This window comes from Pinus tabuliformis, chromosome 9, assembly GCF_031772625.1.
Source record: "Pinus tabuliformis cultivar Carrire ecotype Pingquan chromosome 9, CPIR1, whole genome shotgun sequence".
Classification (NCBI taxonomy): domain Eukaryota; kingdom Viridiplantae; phylum Streptophyta; class Pinopsida; order Pinales; family Pinaceae; genus Pinus; species Pinus tabuliformis.
The window spans coordinates 1,758,462,935-1,758,472,692 of NC_142307.1; positions in this window are offsets into that span (position 1 = coordinate 1,758,462,935).

Below are 9,758 nucleotides of genomic sequence, written 5' to 3' on the forward strand. Positions count from 1 at the left end.
TGTAGTTGTGTGCAGAGGATAATCAGAGTCTGTACTGAACATCTGGATCATCAATAAAGAAGAGTATTATGAAATTGTTGTGTATTTTATTTCTTTCAATTGCATGCAATTATGTTATGTTAAGCATTGGGTTTATGTTTTATTGATGTGTGAATATATATGTTTTCATCTATTATATGAATGCAAGTAGAGATATATGTTTACGCAAAGATAATCTAAATTGCATGATAGAATTGGCGAACACTTAAGATAATTTGGAGAACTATACAAAAAAGTAGTTACAAAGGTGCATAAGTGCTGAGATCGCTTGTTAGGGTTATGTGAAGTACAATCGCATACCTTCGAGGAGGTTCTAAAAGAGTAATAGAGAAGTACATCAATAAGCCCTAGAGGCTTATTGATCTGCGTGAAGGCAGAGTTAAGGTATAAAACTGACATCACAACCATCTCAAGGTGGGGAAAATTACTTCCTACATCCCCCATATTGCTTCAATTTATACTTCAGTCTGCAATCCATGGATTGATGCCAAAAGGGCCAGTAGTGTAGGGATTTGCTTGGCTGACTAAAAGTTGAACCTGGGTCAGGACCCATCAAGTCAACAAATGGGGGCCACAAGGTAAGTACTTGAAATCATTAAATACTTGGATTAATATGCTCTTGTGTGAAAAGTGGGTCATGCAGTTACCTTGATTTTTGAAGCTACACGAAATGGAAGGTATTTCAGGGACAGGGGAACAAAAGGTCCTAAATATAGCTCATTGATTAAGCCTCCTTTGAGTGACGATGAAGGAGCAACGCAGGCTTCTCCGCTAAGAACTATTCAGTTGATAAGACTATTGTTCCCATGAATACCTACACCACCTCCATCCTAATCACATCCATCCACACCGCCTCCATCCTCACCTCCACCACTTACCCCATCATCCACACTACCGCCACCTCCACCACTGTTCAACATGGTGAAATTCGTAAAGATATCTGTATTCAAGGGCATTGGAAATGAAGATACAGACCAGTTTTGGTTCATCGCAAAGGTTGTGTGGGAAGCTCAGGGTATCACAAATGATTAAATGAAGAAAGAAACATTGGTTAGTGCTTTTCAGGACCATGCAATGACATGGTACATTAACTACAGTACCGACAACCCTGTGTTTGCATTGGTAGATATCCAGACTGCGTTGAATAGGGAATTCAATAGACCTAAGTCTCTAGCGCAATCCATTGTGGGATTCAAATATATTATGATGAAGCCTGGGGAGACACCTTAGAATTTGGATCAAAGATTGAAGTGTACAATCCGTGAAGCCAACATGAACTTAACTGATGGGAAGCACCGCAAATGATTTGTGGCCTTACTCCTGCCCCACCTAGGGGTTGCACTATCACAACAGAAGATTGGGACCCAGGCGGAAGCCTCGGAAATCATGATGAGACTGCACGAGACACCATTAGAGGATGCTAATCTAGAGGTTTAGTAGATTCACGCAGAGTTTCAGAACCTTTGCCTCGAAATGCAAAGCCTAAAGAAAGACACAATAGCTTGGCCAGAGGTGCACAAATAAGTCTGGTGCCTGAAATGCAAAGCTCAGGGGCATGAAAAGGATTACTGTCAAGTCTTTGGAAATTATGTTGCAACAGCAGGACCAATGCCTCTAGAGCCAGAGGCTGTAGCAGGGCCAAGTACAGGGTCCCCGCTATGGTGTGATATATGCCAAGTAGTTGGGAAGCATGCGACCAACAATTTCTATTTGTTGCATAAATTCGTACATACACCACAACAACTCTTCTGCAATTTATGTTAATCATTAGGTCATGACAAGTGAAATTTCCATAGTTATGAATTAATGACAGACAAGAGACCCAGTCTTGTCTTCGAAAGGTCCATCTTCAGATGATACAGTCATTGAAGAGAATGAGAACGACACCGTTCAAATTCTTTTCATAAACACAGACTCCGATGAACATGAGGGCAATCTACCCATTCCCTTACCGTAGGAAGGAAGTTCGTCAGAGTCATACCCGACCATTTATTTGGTCCCACCTCCGAGCAACCTAGTCGTTTCCTTCAATTGGAATCTACTAGGCAGACCCCGTTTATCGGCTAGTGTACCATTCCGAATCATTTTTCAAGCTTACAGAATGGTCATGGTTGGTACCATCATAGATGAAGGGGCCTCTGTGAGTATCCTTTCCTCAACTGCTTGGAAAGCACTTGGTTCGCCATCGCTTATGCCTGAGATGAGAAATCTGACAGGCTTTGACAAAGGAACCAGTCGACCATTAGGGATCCTTCCAAATGAGCCTATTACTTTGAGAAGGAAAACTGTTTATATGAACGTAATGGTAGTCCAAGGACCTCTAGACTATAATCTACTCCTTGGGCGTGACTATATTTATTGCATGGGAGCCATTGTCTCCTCACTCTTTCGAGTAATGTGTTTTCCGCATGAAGGCAGAGTGGTCCAGCTCATAGACCAGCTTTCGTTCCCTGGCTCACAGATAGCTAATAGTCAAATACCATCCCTAAATGGTCTTTTCATGCAAGGAATGTCTCACCAATCTCTAGTCTGACCACCTGAAGAATGTGAGTAATTCGGGGGTCATGACTGAAACCCAGGGGGCATGCGCCCCGGCCTTCTTCGGCAGGGAAGCTCTAGGTATAAAGTAGGTTTCCACGAAGTATATATGACTGGTCTAACACCATTCTATATAGGAAGATGGGATTAGACTAGAATAAGATACCTTTGTCAGAAGGTAGGCCTTTCCCGATAGAACAAATGTTTTGTCTGCAAATTGAATGGTAACCTGGAGACTCTACTTCACTATACTTGGGGCCATGAAAACCTTTTGTGTGCAAGTGAAAAGCGACCAACGTAACGCTAACTCTATATTCCACTAACTTCAACTGCTTAAGTTGGGTGAGTGGTTGAATCGACCGTTCGCCTTCGCAGGGGCCAAATGGCACTAGCAAAGTAAAGGGAAAATTTTTCTACCTGACCTTAGTAGTTAACTAACCCCTAGGACAGTAGTTGGTCATTCCTAGCTTGCATGCAAGAGGCAGCAGAGCAAAGCTTCGAAAGGTGCAAGCTCCATAAAAATGGAATCTATCGATGAGATGTCCTTATTATACGACTGGCACGAGCAATTTTTATGTGAAGTTCAAGCTCGTTAAAAATTAAACCTAAGCAATGAGAAAATGTTTCCCCCGAGAGTTTAAGCTCTTGGGTCCCTATAATACTAGTGATTACCCCATTACTATTGTAGTTATACCCCTTATTTATATTGTTATGCCCCTATTGCCCCCATATTGTTATTTCTGTGCCCCATAGAATCCCCTATTGTTATTTTGTGGCTTTATATTATTATTGTTATGTCGGCTGGATTATATTGTGACTCCCTAGACTCCTATATATAGAAATGAGGTTTTGTCATTTGTATCATCTACGAATTTTTCATTTATGTAATGTAAAGGAGGTTTCCCCCTCGAAGAGGCTGAATTCTAAGGCGTTGATCTATCTTTTCTATCTTTTCTTGAGCTGGTTTCATAACATTTGGTATCAGAGCTTTGGATTCTAGGGTTTTGCTACTCCAAACAGGTCATCGTGGAATTTTCACTATAACTTTTTTATGTGACGTTTCAGAAGTCGCAAAAAAAACCCATTTGAGAAGAACTCGCTCTGAACCTTGGTTCCGAATTTTAGAGCTTTTCACGTGATATTTGCGGAGATATGATTTGACGAAGTTGGTCTTTTTGCAGACTCCTGAATTACTTTCAAAACAAGTGACCTGGGGAAAATCGTCATAACCTTCTCTCTGGGGATCGGATTGAAATTTCATAAGACGGTACAGAAAGAGGACGGACTATAGTTTCTTGTGGGTGTGTGTCAGATTCAAAGGTTGAAACAGTGACTCGTGGCACGTCGTACAAGTTCGTTGTACTGAACCAGTCTAAAAACAAGTCATTGTGGGAGATTTCACATAACTTTTCCTTGGAGAATCCAATTTGGCTCAGACTTGTGGCATTGGAAAGAGGACGCAAAAGGCTACTATAGGTAGCAATTTCAGAATTGGATGATCCGAAATTACAGAGATACATCAGATTCAACATCAGGCTTCTATAAAGTGAAAAAAGGTGTGTAGTTTTTTTTTAAATTTTTGTGTAAGCTTGGTTTAACGGAATTCAAAAGGCATAGTAAAGCATTATATGCGCCGAGGAAAGAAAATGCAAACACCTAGTAAGGAACCTCAAAGATCTAGCATGAACCATGAAGAAGAGGAAGAAATGCTACATGATATATCAAAATTACAAGAACAAGTGCAACAAATGTCACACTCACAAAAGCTAACAGAAGCTAAGATAAGTGGCGTGGAATCTAAGATAAATGGCTTGGAATCTAAGATAAAGGGTATGGAAGCTAAGATGGATGATTCGAAGACAGATTTGAAGAGAGACATGGCATATTTGAAGATAGATATGAAGACAGACATGGAAGAATTGAAGAAGTTGCGACAAGAAAGGGTCACTAATGGTGAAAAGGTAGTAAAGGAAACTCATGATGAGAACAAAAGAAATGTTAATCATGATTCCATAGATGCTAATGTTGGATCGAAGAATCACCATATTCAAAAAATCGATATGAGGAAGTTTGATGGCAAAGATCCCGCCACATGAATATTACAGATGGAGCAATTCTTCGATCTCAATAATGTGCAAAACGCACAAAAGGTACGTATGACAACTGTATATTTGGAACCAAATCAGTTTGTATGGTATCAACGACTTTGTTCTCGTAAACAATTTATCACTTGGGCAATTTTTATGGAAGAATTGATAGCACATTATGAATATACAAAAAGCAACACTTTTTTTAGCCAATTGATAAGTCTCAAACAAAAGGGTTCAGTAATGGAGCACATTGAGGAGTTCCAAAAATTGAACATAAGGGTAAAAGATATTCCAGAGGAGCATAGGATTGATGTATTCATAGGGTCTTTAAAGGATAATATCCAACATGATGTTCACCTTTGGGAACCTGATTCATTAGAGAAGGCATTCAGGTTAGCAAGAAAAATGGAAAGCAAAATTATGGCAACCAGGAAGCATACCACTCACAACTATAAAGACGGAAGTGTTGTTTCCCCTAGTTTTCCACAACCTATAAGGTTGACACCACAACAATTGGAAGAAAAAAGAGCAAAAGGGCTCTGTTACAGTTCTGATAGCAAATACACTAAAGGTCATAAGTGTGCTGAGAAGAAATTATTCTACATAGATTGTGAAGAGGAAGAAGAAAATGAGCAAGAAAGGTCAAAAGAAGAAGATATACTTCACGAACAAAGCCTAGATGAAGAAAAAATAAATCTGACCATATCTTGTAATGCATTGGCGGGAATTACCACTCCTCAAACCATCAAGATAGAAGGACAAATCAAGAAGAAAAAGGCAATAGTGTTGATTGATTCAGGAAGCACCCACAATTTTATTCATTGTAGGGTAGAAAAAGAATTGAATTGCTTCCTATATCCAGCACCATAGTGTCAAGTGATGATTGCAAATGCAGGAACAATAAATTGCTCTGGAAAGTGCCATAATATAAAGCTATCCATGGGAGAATATGTATTGACTAGCCCAATGCTTTCCATTCCAATGGGAGGTGCGGATGTTGTACTAGGATTCCAATGGCTACAATCCTTGGGTACAATAGCTTTTAATTTTCAAGAACTTTTCATCAAATTTTCTATGGAAGGAAAGGAAGTTGAATTAAGGGGTATTGCAGGGAAACCGGGAAAGATAATCAGCTCTCATGGTATGACAAAGCTTCTAAAAAAGGAGCAAAGAGGTGTAATTGCACAATTATGCTTGCTAGATGTTTCCACATTGGAATCATCTATTTCTCCAGATCTCCAAAACGTCCTGGAAAATCATTCCAAGGTATTTGAGACTCCCAAGGGTCTCCCACCTATGCGTGATCATGATCATGCTATTCATCTGATTCCAGGAAGTGTTCCTCCAAACATCAGACCATACAGATATCCCTATGTCCAAAAAAGTGAAATTGAATGTATGGTTGCAGAAATGCTAGAGGCTGGTATAATTCAACCGAGTCAAAGTTCTTTCTCAGCTCGAGTAGTATTGGTGCACAAGAAGGATGGATCATAGCGCATGTGTCCGGATTATAGGGAGCTCAACAAGCTCACTATTAAAGATAAGTTCCCCATTTCTGTTATTGATGAATTACTGGATGAATTGTGTTAACACCCAGGTTGTTCCTTATGACTCCCAAGGGAATACGGCCGGGGTAACCACTAACCAATCTTTTGATCACTGTTTCTAGCCAAAAGTGATCAGAGAAGGCTCTCTCTTTATGATTTGTATCTGTTTATGATAAGGTTTTAGGCTAGCTATTATGCACAGGTTTTGTTTATGTTTTGGTTGAAGAGTTTCTTTTAGGTCTTATGATGTAATATTCAAAGAGTCAAATATCATTGGGCAATGGAGTCTATGGCTGTAGGTGTCTAGAAACTTTGAGATGAATTGGTGAAACTTATAGGGCCATTTGGATGCTTTATATAACAAATTTCTGATTAATAACGTGAACAGGTAAAACAAGCAGTGAAAGCTTTTAAGAATTTTCACTCAGTGTTTAAGTATTCCCTCCCAACTAGTCACGAGAAATGGATAGATGTCTCAGGGGCAAACTTGAATCCCTGGGAATGTCTATCACTGTAAAAGATATAGTTTTAAAGTGCAGCATTTAAGAATTACACTTCTGTTACTGTATCTGAAGAAAACATGGATAATAGCTCAGTTTGAGTTCAGGGTAATCATAGATTAAATCCTGGAACCATTCTTCTACTTTGCTATTAAGTGTAAAACATTTAGACAATAAAAGAGAACAAAAGACTCGAAAAACATGTAATACAGAGATTTAAGAAAACTTATTGTTTTATGAAACACTCTGGAATCCTGCAACATTCACCATTCATCACAACGCATCAAATACACCAAGCTTTTGGAAATTCCATTCTCCCTTTGTATTACTTCTCTGAGGATCTTACAGCAAGTGAGACTTCCAAAAGGAAAACAACAACCACCTTAAGCTTCTGTGAGGGGTGAATATATACTTGCGGTTGTTTACAAAAATATCTGAGTCCTGAGTTATCTCAGACTTAATATTCTCGCCAACTTTGAGATATTATTATCAGAAATTTATTACAGCATTGAATACAAAATAAAGGCGCCTTAATGTTCTGTCAGAAGATATTTTGGCCTTTGGGATCTGCTGAGTCGGTTGAGATACTTTGATTAAATGCTGGAGAACCCGACTTTATGGCTTGTACGCTGTATTTTGGGTTGTCACCTGTGATTGTGACTGCTGCTGTGGTGAGTAAATAGCTCTGCTGAGTTGGCTCAGCATCTGCCTCTTCCTTGTAGATTTTATTCATCAAAATTGTGCCTGCGCATGACTGCTCATGTACTGGAGAAAACTAACCTTACAGGTTCGGGCCTGATAAAATTATCTGTGTCAAATTCCTCCATACTTCCTGTGTGGGCAATTGATGATTTATGATTGCCCCCATAGTCTCATCTGCTTCAGTATACTTAAAGAAATTTGGTGGTGTATCAAACAGATGATCAATTTCATTCATAATAAAAAACAGGTTATCCACCCTATCATACAAATTCTACCCTGATGCTGGCCCTGTTTCTGCTGAGGTACTGGGCTGTTTTGCAATCTGTGCTGCAGCATGGGCATCAACCCTTTTGATGTAATTTTCCAGGGTGAGCAGTCTTCCTACACTGCTTAAAATGCTGGGGAGGCCTCTGTTCTGCAATGCCACAAATCTGTCCAGGAACTTGTTGATCTCGGTCTGCATATCCTGTGTCCTCCTCTCCAGCGTTCCAACTAGACTTCTTAGTGTCAGGACTCTTTTAACTACTGAGATTGTTTCAGTCCTGTTAGTAATTCCCATGGTAGCTAGTTGAGAGCTAGTTTTGTTATTTAAAACATTGATCATTCTGCTGGCAGCATCTGGCATGTGGCCAAGGCTTGCTCTTGCTCTGTGTATTTCCTTGTTTGCCTTTGTGATGAGTACTATTTGCTCATCCATAGTCTCAATATACTGCCACTGATTGGTGATGGATCGACCAATGTTGCCCCAGAGGACTGCTTTTAGTTCTGCTGTTACTTTTTCTAGTGCAAGCTCTTTTCCTAGTTCAGCTATTCTCTTTTTTAGAGCTTTTATCTCTCTCTCCTTTGCTGCCTCATTCTGCTTGCTCTTGTCAAACTTTTCATTTACCTTAGCCAAAGTTTTCTTGACTTCATCAAGCTCTTTCATTTGAGATTCAAGAACTTGGATCTCAGCTTGCAGCTTCTGCATATCCAGACTGGGAGTCTGTCCTGGTGTTGGTGTAGTTGTTGCTGTAGATGGTGCTGTAGTTCCTGTTTGCTGAGGAGGAGGAGTAGTTGTTGGAGGGACTTCCTCAAGATTAATTATCACAGGAGGAGGCTGGGAGGGTTGGCCCTCTTTTCTTTGCTTCATTGCTGTTTGTAGTGCTGCCTTTGCAGCTTCTGATTGTCCTAGCTGGTCTTGAGTTCGAACCAGCTCCTTGTACAGGGATATCAGTAGGTCTGTAGCATCCTTTTCCTGCCTTTGCTGGGCAACCTCGTCTGTTTGCGGATGGATGGTAGCTGGGAGCTTGATTTTCTTTCTTAAGGCCGCCATGTCTGCATCCCTTAGCTTCAAGAGTTCTTGGATACCCTTAACATCTTTAGGATCATGTCCTATTTCTATAATTACCTCTTCCAAGGACTTGATCCTGTTGTCCTTGGCTTGTGATGATTCTCTCTCCAATTCCAGCTGAGATGCTGTGTTATCAAGGCTGCTCTTCAATTTGTAGTTCTCCAATGTCTCATCTGCCAAGGAGGCATACACCATTTCACTAGTTTGTTTATGTAATTCAATCTTATCCATAGGGTGTATGTCCTTGGCCAGAACCTCCATGTTGGTTCTTAGGTAATCCGAGGTAGATTGAGGATGCAGCGTTGTGGGCATGAAGTGACTCATGATCATCTTGCCTTCACTTACATCAAAGGCAGACATGAGTCTTTGCTGATTGGTAGGAGCCAGGTTCAGCAAATGATTGTACAGCTGTACTTTAATAGGATCACTCCTCCTCTTAATGTCAATAAATTGCTGTTTGATGTTGGACTGTCCTTCTCTGTGCTGGCTGGAGGAGCTGACCTCTCCTCCTATAGTTCTATCATGTTCATGTTGAGATGAACTGGCTGAAACTTCTCCACTGGGTGGGCTCATGCCCATTGCTTGCCTTACTGCTATATCCTCCTCTTGAGAGTCATTTAGTCTTTGTCTTTTCTCTCCCCGATTAAAAGATGAGGTCAGGGGAGTCTCTCTATCCCTTTTCCTGGTCAAGTCCTCCTTTTGTGGGGTTTGGAGGACCGAGGTGTCAACAATAGTTTCTGCCCTAGGAGGCACCACTGTCTGAGCCTGTTGCTCCGTGGAGCTTGGAGCATTCATCACTTTTTCTTGCTGCAAGGGCTGCTGTTCACTAAACTGTTCCTCTTCTTGTTGCTGCCCAAGTTCCTGCTGCTCCATCTCTTCTTGCTGCTGTAGCAATGTATCCACTTGTTCTTCTGTCAATGGAGGTGGCTGTTCCACCTGCTTCCCTTTATCCTTGCTTGCTGTCTGTGGTGCTTTCTCGGCAGTTTGCTGCTGTGCTGTTGATGATGTAGCA